This window comes from Suncus etruscus, chromosome 9 (assembly GCF_024139225.1).
Source record: "Suncus etruscus isolate mSunEtr1 chromosome 9, mSunEtr1.pri.cur, whole genome shotgun sequence".
In the NCBI taxonomy this organism is placed as follows: Eukaryota; Metazoa; Chordata; class Mammalia; order Eulipotyphla; family Soricidae; genus Suncus; species Suncus etruscus.
The window spans coordinates 45901728-45918674 of record NC_064856.1 but is presented as its reverse complement, the minus strand read 5'-3'; the positions used below and the strand labels follow the sequence as shown (position 1 = coordinate 45918674).

The 16947-nt window shown below is 42.9% G+C and overlaps 1 protein-coding gene across 1 annotated transcript in view; it reads right to left on the bottom strand.

The window, feature by feature from the left end:
• TENM4 (teneurin transmembrane protein 4) overlaps nt 1–16947 on the bottom strand; it is a 569696-nt gene that overhangs the window by 478874 nt on the left and 73875 nt on the right. Inside the window, exon 2 of the mRNA XM_049780241.1 lies at nt 9613–9712. The gene's annotated coding sequence lies outside the window, so the exon portion shown is untranslated. The remainder of the gene's footprint in view (nt 1–9612; nt 9713–16947) is intronic.

Sequence of the window (16947 nt, the reverse complement as noted above, 5' to 3'; positions counted from 1 at the left end):
GGTGAGGGTGAGAGAGAGGTACAAATTTGTCCCAGGTTAGACAGGTACTAAATGAGTACATGTTGAACACAGCTATACCTGGCTCCAAAACTACTGCTCGGAGTGCTATTCTATGGGTTGCCAAGCTTTATTTATTTATTTACATTATTAAGCACTCCATCTCTACTCCCCTACCAAGAATTTCTTATAGATGTTTTCCTGCAATCCTGCTCCCTTCCTATGAAATTTTCATACTGCAGATGTAGTACATATCTATTGATGAATTGTGGCTCTTTGGAGAGCAATAAAATGTCTTTAGTAATATTTTTGCTCACTTTCTGAACTCCAAGAATCAATGTTGGCCCCAGGGGAGGAGAGTATCTTTGCTGAGGCCCTGTCAATGACACCAAAACTGTTCAGAAATCAAGCTGAGACACAGAGGAAGGACTGGAAAGGAAAATCAGCTGGACATCTCCTTACAAAAGGAGGGTTCAGGATCACTAGAGGGCCTGACGATCTGTGCTCACTGCTTCCAGCCTTACTTCTGGATCCACATACTTGAAACACTCTCCACATTCCACAGAGAGCCCAGATCCCACCTCAGGCTGGGACAACTTCCTTCCTTAGCTCAGTCTTGTTCTGTCAAAGCAATAATATATACCATGGACACTGTCCATGTCCCCAGGAGGTCCTTGTTTCCAGGAGGAATGACTGTGTTTTCCCCTCTGAAATCCAAGCTTTCCAGGCATAGTATTTGCTGGAAGTGCACAGATGAATTTGAAACCTGCTAAAGCTTTAAGTGCACCTAGATGTCTCCTCATCTCTGATATGAATATCTTCAAAATAGTTTGAATATTAATTGTGTATCTGAAATGAGGAGTAGGAGATATGTGTGTGTGTGTGTGTGTGTGTGTGTAATAAAGTCCCCAACTAATGAGTCCACTGACTATTGTTTCTCTGCAGTCCCTGATGCTTTGGTGAGGTCTGTGTCAGGGACAACTGGATCCAGGCAAGGTTGTGCAAGTGCATCTGAAGAACAGGCATTTTCTGGGCATCGTCTGTGAAACTCAAGCTATCCTTTGCCAACTTCCATAGACACTATGGCTGGTGAGGGCCCTGTAAGGCAGAGACCCAGCTCAGAGGAGCAATGGAGGCACCAAGACAAAAACTGGTCTCTGGCATATAAACATCCTTTCTCCTAATCCCGACAGTTTCCTATGCCACTTGGTGCCTAGATCAAATAAGCTACTCACTGGTGACAATAGGGAACCCTTCTGAGCCCCTGTTGAAGCACTGCAAGCACTTGATGGTACCAGCTTTAATTCTATCTATAGCAATTTGTCCACTCCAGCCTAAAGAATTCCTCAAATTCAGGGCATGAAATAACACTGGATTGCACCAAAAACAAATATTTTTTGGCTTTTCGGCCACACCAAGCTGTGCTCAGGGTTTTCTCCTGGCTTTGCACTCAAGGATCACTCCAGGCAGGGCCAAAATGGGGTGCTGGGATCAAACCTGAAAAGGCCACATGCAAAGCAAACCTGTTGTAGTAACTGTCCAGGCCTCATTCCCAAAAACATTCTAAAACACAGACACAGAAATCTAAATCCAAGATGAGACAGAAAGAAAGCAAAACATATCCCTAAAAGTCAACTTGCCCACAGTATGCATCTACAGATATTCCTCCGCTAAGCTGGTGGAGCCTGCCCATCTTCTCAGGGGGTCATTAGCTTTATGTTCTTCAAGGGATGATGAGAAAATCAATGATCAAGTCCTTTAGGAAGCAGAAGTCAGGTCAGAACTTCCTCTCGTGGTAAGGGCTCAGTAAAGAAAGAGGCTTGGTTCAAGAAAAAAATAAGACAGAAAAACAATTTCCACCCAAGGGACAGCACTTGAGGAGACATGGCAAAAGAAAGCAACCTTGGCCACTGACTTATTTGTAAATTCCAGGTCACATAAAACCTCCCAATCCCTATGGGCCCAGACCTGGAATCTGTGTTTGCCAGAGTCAGTAAATGACCAGAGTCCAAAGTAAACATTTAACTTCAGGGTGACACCAGGTTTGCGATTCCCCGGGGCATCTGGCAGAGTGAATATAAATTTTCTCTGAGCCATGAATTTTCAGCCTAGGCCTCAAGAGACCTCACAGCCTTTGCACAAGCATGTATCCACAGAGAACATGACAAAATAAATCCTCATGAACAATGAATAGCAGAAACAACAGAAAGAAGAATCACATCTATGAATACTGCAGGTATGGGAAAGACCAGATTTAGAAAGGCAAATAAAGGTGTTCTGTACCTGAGTAGAGATGGATGAGAAGCAGAAATATCTACAATAAACAGGCTATAAAGTAATAAATGTGGGTAGGGAGGTAACAAATAGAAATAGTCAGAAATGAGACTCATGCATGGACTTCATAAGACTTGTGAATACAGGACACAGAATCAGAATAAGCCACAGTATTAAAATTCAGAAAATTTAAGCACAGTATGACTGAGGCAATTGCTAGCTTATCCCCATGCCTCAGTTTCCTTATCTGCAAATGGATTCATTTATAAAGTCAGTTTATTTTATAAACTTATATTCTGCAATGTAAGTGATTGCATCTATTGGGTACTGGTGCAGTACAATCAGGATTATAAACAATTGATAGGATTTTTATTTTATTTTATTTTTTGGTGTGGGGGTAACATCCTGTAGTACTCAGGGCTTATTCCTGGCAGGAATTAGAAAAGCATATGTGATGCTGGACTCAAACCCATGTGCCTTGTGCAAAGAAAGTACTCTACATGCTATCTTATCTTAATCCTTGCAATGACTAAGAGAAGTATGGTGTTCTTTTTAAACTGAAGCATAGAGAGTTTAAGAAAATTATCCAGAGTCGATAATTAGTAAGCTTGACTCAGATATCTCCAGCTCGGATTCACTGCTTAGAAGTGTCAGAGTCATATGTCACTTAACCATGTGTGGGTCAATAGAGCCCAGAGAAAACAAGATCCCTATCTATGTTCCCAGAAAGCCTGAGGCTGTAGTGGACTGTGCCATTCAGTATGTTTGGCCACTATACAGTGTTCGTTCAAGGATGACAATACCTGAGGACACATTTCTCAACACATAGTTCATCCTTCTAGAATTCTTTCTCCCATGATTCCCCTCTGACATAAGACTGCAGAATCAGAGTTCTCTGTTATATGCAACATTTCTCATGGTTGAGAGCCAATTCTGTGTGCAGAGGGATGGCAAAAATATGGTGTAGGTTATTACCACAAACCAAACATTACCAAGCACAGGTTATGAGTTGAACCTGTGCCAACTTTCAACCTTTGGGGGTGGGGGTGGGGGAGGCAGTGATGCTTCGAGATTTCTCCTAACTCTCCACTCAGGAATTACAGTTGGTAGTATTGGGAAACTAGGGGATCAAATGCAAGGCAAATGCCCTACCACTGTACTATTGCTTAGGGCCACGACGAGTTTTTTTTTTTGCCAGGGCCGCAAATGGTAACAGATGGCTAGGGCTTACCTTTGGAGTATCTAGTTTTGGAAAAGTTTGATTCCGATAACACTTCTCTAGATTTTGGTCTTCTTGAGTATAAACTGGATATAACCTTACAGGCTTGTTGTAAGAATTAAATGAGCTAATACAAATCAGGCATGGAGCAAGCACACCACAAATGGTTGTTCCCCCTGCTGCTGTTCTTGCTATTATATTATGCTCAGCCTTGGAGGAAGAAGTTGGGCTTAATCACAAATAACCTTGACTTAAATTCCAGTCTCCCCCCACTTCTCAGCTGTGTGACTGAGAGTCACTGACCCTCTCCCAGGCTCTGCAGCCCCATCTGTGAATCAGAATCACAGTGCTTACCTCACTGGTGGTAGTGAGAGTTAAATGAACTGTGAAATGCCCAGCTCAGAGGCTGACATAGATAGGTACTTCAACAAATGTCTATTCTTGCCCCTAGGAGCGATTTTTTGCACACTCGGCTTTTCTGCCATGCTTAGAATCTCAAGAGGTAAAGACTTCTGTGCTCCAAGAGGTTCACTCTTTTCTTTTTCTGTTCTTTTATTGACTAAGAGGGCGAGCACCAAGCAGTGGGGGTGGAAGATATCTAAATGCAGCCATCACCTAGTAGATTATATCAAGGCAATGAAGTCAGTTGGTCTTGTTTATTGGCCTCTGGGGTCTGACCTTGGCTGCTTTGACTAAACTTACCACCCACAGAGATTGGCAGGCCATGCTGTCATTAGCAACAGGAAACAACTTTCACAATGATGAGGATTTGTTCATTGACTCCACCAAAGATAATGAAAGTGACCTTCCTATTGAAAAATGAACCAAAACAAACAAACAAAAAAAAAAAACTAACTTGTGAATGGCTCTCTAGCAATCCTGGGCACCCAGAACTTGGAGAAGCCTCCATCTGAGGTTGGAGAAAGATAAACAGAGATCACATGAAAGATGGTTAAAGACAAAGACATGACAGAATGGCTGAATTATTATTGGCCCTGACCCCAGGATTCTTGGTAAGAACAGAATCCTCCAGTTGCTTCCTATGGCTCCTATTTTGGCTTCTTCAAGGATAAAAGGCAGAACCCAGAGTGGTTCCCTCCAGGGGTTCCTTCTTTGAAGAAACAAGGAAGCTTTGGGTCAATCTGTGGCAATTGGGTCAATCTGTGTAATTTTGAGTCAATCTATGGCACCACTTATATTCTATCATCAGTCAATCGCCTCTTTATTTTTCTTCTCAACACCATCCTGTGTTCCCTTGGTCTAAAAGGATTGCTAAGGAGGTTACTCTATGCTGAAAGGTAAAAATGGAGTATCTGAATGGAGGAAGGGCACTCAGGTGCAAAGATGCAAAGATGGGGAAGAAAGAAGCCTTACAGAACAAGCAAATGGTCAGGGAAGGAAGTAGTAGAACCAGTATGGGTGGTGGGTTGCCAGGGAATAGCCATACTGTGGCTGAGTATCCTTCATGAAAACATGTAACTACTGAGACCACACTCTGCATTTCCCAACAATATCCCCCAGATAGGCTTCAAAGCCCAGCTCACCAAGTGCTCAACAAGATATTCCTGAGCAACAGACTGCTCTATGGCTCAGTTTTACTGATAGAAAATGCTCTTGAGCAAAGCTTGGAGGGTTTTTTTTTTTCATAATGAGGATAAAATATGCAATTAGCACAGATATTAACCCATTGTAAGAGTTCAATAAATGTTCATTTATTCTCACTTAGCTGACATAATTGACAGCATAGGTGATGATGCATTCTTAATCTTACTTATCATCTCTCTAAGAAGGAGTATCTTCATTGAGCACTATTTCTTCCTTTCAGCCCTGGGAAACTATTTGTTTCAATTCCAGTTTCCATAATTAGTCAGGATGGGCAGTTCTGTCAAAGCATGTCCACTTAAACTCTGAATCACTAATACCTATAGTAGATAGTAACTTGAACTCCAGAATCTGGATGATGGATTGCAATTTCTTTTCCAGGAATATATTCTCTGATGCTCCTGATTATCTTTCTTTCTTCCCCCTTTCCCTTTAATCTTAACTTTTACAACAAATGTTCTTGGAATAAATGAACAAATTAACCCACTTATCTTGTTTGGGACGGGAAGGCATGAATAAAAAGATGCATGAAGTCAATACATTAAAAAGGCCTTTAGTTGAATGACACAAAATGAAGTCCCTAAAGCAATGGCTGATGATAAAGTGTCCTATCCCATGCCTGTCATCAAAGTTTCAGAGGTGGGACTATGCCAGTCTAACTGGTATTGGCTCCCAGCTCTCTCCACTCCTTCTCCCACCTCGACATTCTTTGAAATTGCTTCCCTTCCCCTCTGTGTTTGCAACACCTCCAGATTTAGTTTTCTCTCTGAATTTCATTAGTGTCCCATTTGCCTTCTTGTCCTGATCTCCAAGGCAGGAGGCAGGCGCTAAGCGGGAGGGGACTGAGTTGGAAACAGGTATCTTCCTCTTGACTGTGAGCAAAGAGGTCAGACAAGGAAGGAGGCCAGGGTGCCTGAGCTGCAGTTCTACAAAGTACCCCAGGTTGACTTGGTTTGAATGATTTCTAACTGCACGTCAAACTCAGAAATAGGTCGACAAGATGTCTTAAACACCGCAGGGTGACTGGTAGGAATGGATGACGATTCTATGTCATGGAACAGAGTTTTCAGCCCCCTCCCCCCGAGGGTTCACCTGGGGAGAAGGGACAGTGTTTATAAGGCAGAATGTACTGAATATAGAATCTGGTGCCAAATTTGTTGTTTGTTTGTTTTGGGTCACACCCAACGATTTTCAGGGGTTACTTCTGGTTCTGCATTCAGGAATCATTTGTGGCAGGTTTGGGGGACCATATGGAATGCTGGGATTGACCTCAGGCTAGATTCATACAAGATAAACCTAATCCACTGTACTATTGCTCTGATCCTAGTACACAATTCTCTGTCTACTTACTCACTCCTCCAATCTCTGCAGTGGGTACTAGCTATATGCTATACAGTATTTTAGGCATGGGGACATTATGGGACAAGCATAGTCATTGCCTTCACTTAGCTGCTTATACACCATGGGGAAGACAGCTAAGAGACACATTTCTAGGGAATAGTAAAGGAATCCATGGAGAGAAGAGCTTGGGAGAAAAGTTAAAAGGGAGTGAGACTGGGAGGATAACCCCATGCAGAATGTGTTGGTACAGAGGTCCCTGCTTTATTCTTCCACTGCACTCCAATCACCACTCACACTGAGAGGGTGGTGAGGATGGGTGCAAGGAAAAGCAGAGCAGGTTCTGGTCCTGTGGATTCATTGTCCTGTGGGCTTCCAATGTGATAACAAAGCCATATGTCTTGCCTTTCTCAGTAGGAATATATTGTTTTCTGCTTTGTCTGATGCCTCTGTGATAGATGACAGGAGAGAGGGAAGCTTCAGCCCCTGTGCAGGAGACTGCAATGCTCCAGGATGGAGCAGCACAGAAAAATGAGAGTACTTTCTAGAAAGAAGAACCCACTTAGACAAGCCCAAGCTACCAGATTCAGATCTTGTGAAGCAAAGCATGGCAGTTGTTCCCTCCCCACCTTTCTCACTCTCTGAGTTCAAAACGTCTGGTTCTGGGTCCAGAATTGGGTTGAATGACTCTATGACTCAGCATCTTGAGGATCTCATGATCATATTGAGAGCTATGTTCACGAGTGACACCTGACAGAATGTAGAGAGAGGAAACATAAAGACCCAAGGGGAGAGACATTTAGGGAGGGAAGTGGAAATCACATTTATTGATTAAGGTGGTGTGGAGGTGCCATAGAGAGGACCTGAGTACAGAACTAGATACAAGTCTTGAGCTAGGTGTCCACTAGTTGTGGACCCCCCACCCACAGCCTAAATCATGAAACAGAAATGAGGAAGTGGAGGACAAGGTTTCATTTTTTTTTTTTTTTTGGTTTTTGGGCCACACCCGGCGATGCTCAGGGGTTACTCCTGGCTGTCTGCTCAGAAATAGCTCCTGGCAGGCACAGGGGACCATATGGGACACCGGGATTCGAACCAACCACCTTTGGTCCTGGATCGGCTGCTTGCAATGCAAATGCCGCTGTGCTATCTCTCCGGGCCCAAGGTTTCATTTTTTAAAATGCTAATCATTATGTCTTTGTGATATCGAAGCATTGGGATTGGGATGAAGAGTGTACCTTCAGCTTAGGCTTCTGATGTTAGTTAAGAAATGGAATAAAAGGGAGTTAAGTAAGTTGCAAAATTGAAGAAGTTGGCACAAAACCTCAATATACTATGCAATTTGCAACACCTGACTAAATGTAAAAACTGCTTACCTGTCCCACTACAGACCGAGCCAAACATGCCAATATGTCTGCTTAGAATCATGTACTGGCATACTCTGGGCTGAGAGCAGAGGAGGACACCTCTGCATAGGCTACTGTAACATATCCAGAGATGACCATGGTTCTCATGGTGCTGCGGGAAGTGTTTAATCTTTGCCGAACAGCTCAGTTAAGTAAATACATCAGAGGTTCCCTGAGATCAAAATTCAGTGCATCTCAGCTGAGGAACCTTGGACAAAAGCATATCTTGATGCCTCAACTTTAACATTTGTAGAATGGAATCTCTACTGTAATAGCAGCTGTTGCTGCTCATCAACTCTCCCTGTCCATCTCCATTCTCAGATACTTTCATTAGACACAAGTATGCCCTGAGCAGAACCATGGTTGTGGCCACTTCTAGGCTCAAATAGAAGACAGACTCAACTATCTTGGCTGCAGAAGCCTGATCCAGTTGTCCCTATACACTGGTATCAAAGAATATATGCCAAAATGGGGATGCTCTTGTCACCTGGTTGCATGGCCTCTGCCAGTCTTGGGAAGACAGGAAGTATGGGAAGGAGGGATGTGGCTCTTTGGCTGAAATTTGGGAGTTAATTTCTTACTGCAGAATAACTGAGCATCCAAGATATGGGCTTCCAGACAAGTGTGACTCAGAGGTAAAACAAAGACATTGTATTTTTCAGAAATGGGTTCACTTGACAGGGATTCCTCTCCTGCTCCTATTGATTTTTATTTCTGATTTAGGGGGGACTATACTTGGAAGTGCTTAGGGCTGATTCCTTGCTCTGTGTTCAGGGAACATTCCTGGCACAGCCTGGGGAACCTGTTATAGTGCTGGGGATAGAACAAATGTTGGTCTTGTGCAAAGCAAGACTCCTACCCGCTGTACTCTCTTTTTTAATCTTTTTCATGGTAACCTCGCCTCCATATGTATCCAGCTTTTATCACTCTTTCGTTTTTTTCCCCCTTTATTAAATTATCTTCTCTGCCATGGCACTGGCTCACCACTGTCTATGTTTATGTGACCACTGCCCACAGTACTAGTAGCTTCTTTTCTAGCTGAAAGCAACCATACCACCAGGGCTTCATGGCCCTTAGAATCACTGATCAATACCAGAATATGAATGATAGTTACAGAAGGCCCCTGGCTGTCAAGTTTAGCTCCAGCCCCATCCTCTGGTCAGCTCCCACCACCTCCTCCTCCCTCTGTCTACCTCTCATCCTGAACTTCTGCAGTGAGAACCCAACCCCTACCCACAGACCTGCTCCTTATCTCTTGGATCCCAGAATGACTTTGACACCCAGGATTGCACTATGGGTATTTTGGAGGGTATGGGAGACTTCTGGAAATTCTTATCCAACCCACTTGCTGATTCTTTGTGAGGTTCTGAGGGTTCAGAGGCAGGGAAGGCCTGGGCCACAGCTACTGATGCTGCAGCTTAACTAAGACATGCACCTAAATCTCTGAACTCCCTTGGCCTTGACTCATGGTCTTTGACCTAATGGTGGTTTTGGGTACCAGTGCATATCACCCATTCATCCTGGCTAGATGGTCCTTGCCTGCCCCTCATACCCTGCATGCCAGCCTGACTTCCAAGACACCCCAGTCCTCCCACTGCATTTGCTTCCTGGAGGCAGCCTCTTTCCTGATGGTACCTTTATTCTACATGCTGAAAACTTCAACCAAAAAAGACACGCACACCTATAGAGTCCAACTGTGTTTACATCAGCAAGGTTACAGAAGTAGATGTGATAGAGCTGGTGCCATGGAAGATCAGAGCAGAAAAGGGCACTAACCTGACTCCATGTCAGCACAGCTGAAGTTTCAACAGTGTCCGGAGGCCTGGCCGCCTTCTCTGCTGGGCCATTGAATTTTGAAGGATGAAACTGGATTTTTCTGTGAAGCAGAAAATGCAGATGGGACTGAGTGAGGTGGCAAGAGACCCTAACCATTTGTCACAGATCTGTCACCCCAGCTCTGGCAGTGAACAGGCCTTGAAGAAGGGTCTTTCAGGGACTGAGTGGGGTAGCAAGAGACCCTGACCATTTCTCACAGATATGTCACCCCAGCTCTGAGAGTGAAGAGGCCCTGGGGGGGGTCTTTCAGGGAAGAAAAAGAAATAGAGGCATCCTAAACATCCTGAAAAATCCCATGCCAGTCCCCTGCCTTCATACTGCCTTCCAGGCTACCTCTAATCTCCTGTCCCTCCCTGCATAGTGGGAGCCCTGGTCTAAAATGCATCATAGTTCACAGGCTTCTCACACTGCCTACTATATCTCTGGCACCAAGGTCAAGGCTGTCTAGAACTGTGAAAAAAATGAAAACATCCTGGGGAAAAGCTGGTGGTGCTGAATGGGTAGCAACATTTGAGACATAACATTTCCCAGACATCAACATTACAGAAGTCAGATGCAGCACTTCAATGAATGAAGGTGTGTATGTGTCCTTTCCCACGAGTGCTTTTGTGTTTGGAGTGTAGCTGCCAAGATGGGATTTATATATCACTGCCTTAGCAGAGGAATATTATGCAGCTGTGAGATATGTAAAACTCATACAATTTACCACTATGCTGATGGAGCTAGAGGGTATTATGCTCAGTGAAGCAAGTTGGAAGAAGAGAGACAGCTACAGAATGACTCTCTGAGGTATAGGATATAGAGATCACACTAAGGGAACACGAAATGACTCAAAGCAAGGGAACCAAAGAACTGGTCCACAGATTTGATGTTGGAGAGGATGGGCATCTTAGAGGACTTTGGGACATTAGTAGAGGTGGGTGTGGTATTGGAATACATGTGCACAAAATTACCATTAATAGAATAGGAAATCACAGTGCCTCAATGAAGATAGAGACAAGAATCAAATGTCTCTTAATGTCTTTTTGTTATTGTCGTTGTTGTTAGGGGAGGGTCCTATGCTGGAGTTGGGAGCCATCTCCAGTGATTCCCAGTCAATTAAGTGCCAATTCAGTGCCAGGTCTGAGACTGTGGTGCTATGAGCCAGGACCACTGGAATTGCACCCAGTAATGACCACAACCATTAATAACTGGGATGAAAACCTGGTTATGTGTGTTCCAGGCCTGACACTAATCAGGGCGCTACCTCAGACCTGCCACTCAACCACTCTAAATCTTCAATTTCTGCCTGTTGAATGGGCTGTTCTTCCCAGTTATTCCACTTCATCAAATCATTTGAATTTACTTTCTCATTTAACAGAGAATGGGTGCCCAAAAGCAGAAAGCATGAAAATTTCTCCTCTCCCTGGAATTCTCTAGCAAAGAGCTAGACTCATCTCCACATTCCCAAACAAGAGTTGGCAAGATTACAGGAAAGGTTACAGGAAAGTCAAGCTCAGCACAAAGAAGGCAGAGGGAAGGCTCAAAGAGGGTCTCAGTCATACCAAGAGGGAAAGATAGGACATGATCACAGATTATTAAGGACTCATTGCCTTTAATAACAAAATTAATAGTTTTGTTGAGCTGAAGCCCACCCATAGTAAACAACACAAAATGCCTCTAAAATAGTTTAAGTTCTTATGTTTTTAATTGATTTTTTGGGGGGTCACACCCGGCGGTGCTCAGGGGTTACTCCTGGCTGTCTACTCAGAAATAGCTCCTGGCAGGCACGGGGGACCATATGGGACACCGGGATTCGAACCAACCACCTTTGGTCCTGGATTGGCTGCTTGCAAGGCAAATGCCGCTGTGCTATCTCTCCGGGCCCTTAATTGATTTTTAATGCAATTAACAGCACCATGATTTAAAATACTATTACTGCTAGTGTTTAATGAGTACAATATTATAACCTTTCACCCTCTACCAGAGCGCCCCCTTTCCTCCACCATTGTCCCCTAACCCTGTCTCCCAACTGTGTTACACTTTATTATATAAGTCAGTTCTCAGATTCTGTCATCTTTGACTATTTGTTATTCTATTTTAATATAAAAGACATACAAGCATGATGTATAAATATTCCATTCCAATTTATACAATGCTTAGTGCCTTGTTCAGTCCTCTGTACTCTGTCTTGCCCACCACCCCAATCCCCATTGTGGATGAAACCATTCTGAACAAATCATGAGGTGACCAGAAAAAACCCTATAATAGGGTCCTAGCATGAAACTGTCTAGTTCTGCTGATCCACGTATCAGTATCTGATTGCCCATGCTCCCCTACTCAGCACTGGGTAGGTTCCTCTCACCCAGTTTTTTGAGACATCATCTGAGAAATTCCCTGCACAAATATTTGACAAATAGACAAAGGTTGCTAACTTAGAAGACATTATTGTCTATTATAAGCAAAGAAATTACTGATAATTTCTACTACAAACAAAATTTTCCCAAGAGTAAAATTTTTCTAGCTTCATGTGCCTGTCATGTTTCTTTTTTTGTATTGTAATTTCTTGGTATTCTAAACACACCCACCCATTCCTATAAATAAACAATTGTACTGAACATGAGCATTTACCTGACTCTGCTCAAGTGCAAGGTTTACCCTCCTCATCCCAGTAGAGTACTTTGAAGCACAAATAGAGAAGTTGAGGGCCAAAACAGTTAAAGGATAAAGGTTAGAGTTGAACCTAAAAAAATCCCTGTGAATCCTATAACATTCAATAAAATAAAAATCATAAGTTATGATTCACTACACTACATTATTCATAGAGGCATGCATAGAACCTGAAAGATCCTCAAATTTCTTGTTCTATCCCCCAAAGTTTCTATATTTCCATTTATTTCATATTTTATTCTTTTGATGTTGCTTTAAAAGTAAAATACTGACCGATTTGGTCCTATATTCAGAGATTCTTTAAAAATTTTTAATCTTACCTTGATTCAAAACATTATTAAGATAATTTCAGACTTAGCTTCAATTCCATAAAGGTTGAGGAAGTATGTACATTTTGTGTGTGTGTGTGTGTGTGTGTGTGTGTGTGTTGAGGAGGGTCAAGAGAAAAAAAGTAAGCACAAAGGAAAATGAGATTTCCATAAATATAAAACCAATTTACTGAAAGGCATCTGCTGTATTTTCTGAATGATACCTTGAATGGGGTAATTAATTCTCTTTGGGGCACATTTGACACTGCCAACTCCAGAAGCTACAGTGATTTCATGTCTATGAATGATGCTTTGAAGGTCAAAAGTCATCATCCATATTCTTCCAGAAGGATGTCATTTCATGCCACAACAGAACTGGTAGAGGCAGTCACTTCCATGTCCACCTGTACTCTGAGCCCAGGGCCCATCAGGGAGCTTTATTTTATTCCTAAGGGTCCTGCATGGGTCCCCAACATGTGCCCTAAGTGTGATGAAACACAAAGATGCTTTCTCACTCACACCTCCGCTGGGCCCTCATATCTCTGTGCTAAATCTTGTGTGTCCAGTTCTAGTCTGTGACCTGCTGTTCTTCACCTTACCCTTTTTACTGCTGCTGTGATGGGTGGCATCCACACTGGGTTATGGTGTTGGTTCTCTAGCTGCATACCTGCCTAGTGTGTGTGGGGAGGTTACATTCTTTCCCTTTAAGATGCTCTGGTGCTAGAGTTTGCTGGAGGTTGTTATGCCACCTACACTCTCACCAGGCAAAGTCCATGCTCTCTCCACCATGCTGAGAACACACATTGCAGGAATGTAAGGATTAAGATGAAGATAGATGGAATGAAGAGAAAGGCAGAATGGATAAAAACACAGACCCTGCACTCCTGTGTTGCAGCAGAAGTCACAGTAGCCAGAATCTGGAAGCAACCCAGATTCCCAACAACAAATGAGTGGCTACAGAAACTGTGATATATCTACACAATGGAATACTATGCAGCCACTAGGAAAAATCAAGTCATGAAATTTGCTTATACGTGAATGGGCATAGAGAATATTATGCTGAGCGAAATGAGTCAGGGATAAACATAGAATAATTTCACTCATCTGTGGGATATAATAAAAGTAAAATATAGTGTAGAAAAGATATCCAGAGACATTAGAGATGAGGATTAGGAGGACATATGCATGGTAGGAAGCTTGCCACAAAGAGTAGATATTCATGGCAACCCTTTAATAGCAGTAGTATAAACCACAATGTCAAAAAAAGCAAAGGAAGAGGAGGGAGAGAGAAAGACAGAGAGAGGCAGATACAGAGAGACACAGAGAGAGACTGAGATAGAGAGAGTTAAGTAAAGTGCCTGCCTCAGAGGCAGGCAGGAGGAGAGGGTAGGTGGGAGGGAAAAGGACATCAGAGAGAGTGAGAAGGAAACTGTTGATGTTGATAGTGGAAAATGCACACTGATGAAATTTGTTATACATTGTATATTTGTAACTCAATCATGAACAACTTTATCTGTGGGAAAAATACTGTAGTATGAACAACCTTGTAGCCATGGTATTTATATAAAAAACAAACAAACAAAACAGACCTCAAATCCATAAAAACAAGGCTGAAGTGGAAAAACATTGAGGCAAGAGTCTTATCTCTGCTTACCTCTATTTTCCCCAAGAAATAATCCCTTCAGGCAAGTTCACAACAAAGATGTTCTTCCAAGTATATTAGATGTCTGATATATTGATCACACTGTAATATCACTTAATATCACTGTGATATTAATATAGTTAGCCAAATGATCCAAGAATGTTGTTCTCTTCCGCCATGTTGTTCTATGGAATCAAAGCAATAAAAATAGTGCATGGGGCTTTTTGGCTGGAACAGAAGCTGAGTCTTTGGACTTCAGTCTTGTCCACTGAATAAAGTGAATATTTCCACGAGCCTGACTGTCTGCGAGCTGTTTACCCGCCATTTCACCTCAGAACCGTCGGCTAGACAGGGTGGCAGACGCGTGCTCCGAGTTGGAAGAGAAAGGCCTCATATTCCATCCCACCATCAGTCAACCTCTTCAGGGGCTGACTTGCTACATAATGGGGCTCTCAGTCCATGAGACATTTTGTTTTCCGAACCCTACATTTTTTCTCTTATTATCTGTCTTACTTTCATTTTTAAAAACATTAATGTTTTTATTAAATTACTGTGAGATACACAGATACAAATTTGTTCAGGATTGAGTTTCAGTCACACAATGTTCCATTACCCATCCCTTAACCAGCACACATATCCCTCTACCAATGTCACAGTTTCTGCACCCCCCCACCTGCCTCTATGGTAGACATTTTTCTTCTCTCTGTCTCTCTGTCTTCCTTTTTTCCTTTTGGTCACTGTGATTTGCAATATAGTTACTGAAGGTAACTCTCACATTATCTCCTTTCAACACCCATTTGTTACCCAGAATAATAATTTCCAACTCTGCCATTACTATACTCTCCACTCTTTGTTGAATACTATCTTTTTTTAATATATATTTTACAAATGAGTGGGGTCATTCTATGACTATCCTTCTTCTGACTCATTTCACTCAACATAATATTCTCTATAGCCATCCATGTATAAGCAAATTTCATTACTTCATTTTTCCTAACAGCTGCATAGTATTCAATTGTGCTGATATGACATAGTTTCTTTATGCACTCATCTGTTCTTGGGAACTTAGGTCATTTCTAGTTTCTGGGTAATGTAAACAGTGCTACAAAGAACAGAGGAGTATAGGAGTGCAGATTATTTTTCTGTATTGTATAGGGTATCTTGAAATCATCACTCTGGACAAGAACCATCTCTTGGGGCTGGAGAGATAGCATAGAGATAAGGCATTTGCCTTTCATGCAGAAGAGTGGTGGTTCAAATCCTGGCATCTCATATGGTCCCCTGTGCCTGACAGGGGCGGTTTTCTGAGCATGGAGTCAGGAGGAACCCCTGAGCGCTGCCGGGTGTGACCCAAAACCCAAAAAAAGAACCATCTCTTTTTCTTAAGCCTCCAAGGTACCCTTGATTCAATTCTGTTAACTAGGGCTTGTTGCTGACACAGGAAGACAGAGATGACATGGTAGAGGCACAAGCAACAGCCCTGTACTATCTGGCTCAACAAATAACATTTTTATTATTATTATTTTTTAGTGAAGCAACTTATTTACAAAGATGGAGGAAAGAAAATAAGAGGAAATATTCAAGAGAGTATAAAAAGGCAAGCAAAGAGATATAGAGATAAGCAAGTGGGATACATGTTCTATAGAGACTAGGGGCTTAAAGAATAAGTAAAAAGACATAGAAAAAGAGCTGGCGTTATAGTACAGTGGAAAGGATGTTTGCCTTGCATGCAGCCAACCTGGTACTGACCCAGGTTTGATTCCCTGAATTCCATAGAGTCCTCCAAGTCTGCCAGAAGTGATTTCTGACCATAGAGCCAGGAGTAATCCCTGACCACTGGTAGGTGTGACCCCTCCCCCCCAAAAAAAACACAGAAAATAAGGGAGAACATAGCCTTGAGAGGGCAAATCATGATTTTGAAGCTCATGGAAAGGCAACTGGAAACATGAGAGGCAACTGGAAAGATAGTACAGTGTGTAGTGCACTTGCCTTGCAAGCAGCTGACCTGAGTTTGATCCCTGGCATCTTAAATGGTCCCCCAAGCACCACCAGGAGTAATTCCTGAGTGAGTGCAGGGCCAAGAGTATATACTCTGAACATCTCTGTGACACAGAAACCAGAAAAAAAAAAGAAAGAGAAAAAAAAAGGATCTTCTCTGCCTACAGACTGCAGGAAGCAGGTGATTTTATTCCAATGATGGCAGCTCCAGCAGCTGTTAGTTGGCCCTAAGACCAATTATCAAAGTAAAGGGAGAGATCACATACAGACACTGCACCCACACACACTAAGAGCACTAAGAGGAACAGCTGCACATGCAGACAGCCGCCTCCTAAGGAGTCAGGACATCTGGGCCTCTTGCAGCCCCTAAGCCAGACACCCTTCCCTAGGTGCTGCTCTCTCAGCCTCCCTCCACTCCTACCCACAGCAGCAGCCCAGCTTGTCCCGAGCCCACAGCATGACAGAATGTTTGAGGACCAGCTGTGTCACTCCAAGGACCGCAGGAAGTAACAAAGACCCAGATGGTTTCGTGCAAACTTCCTAGGAAGTTCTGGCTGTGTGTCTCCACTTAGGAAGGCCTGGATGATTTACTGCTCCTTCTCTTTTGGTGTGAAAGCCCAGACCTGCCATTGACATGGCACCTGCTGCTGGGAACTGGAGTACAGCAAGTGTGCCCAT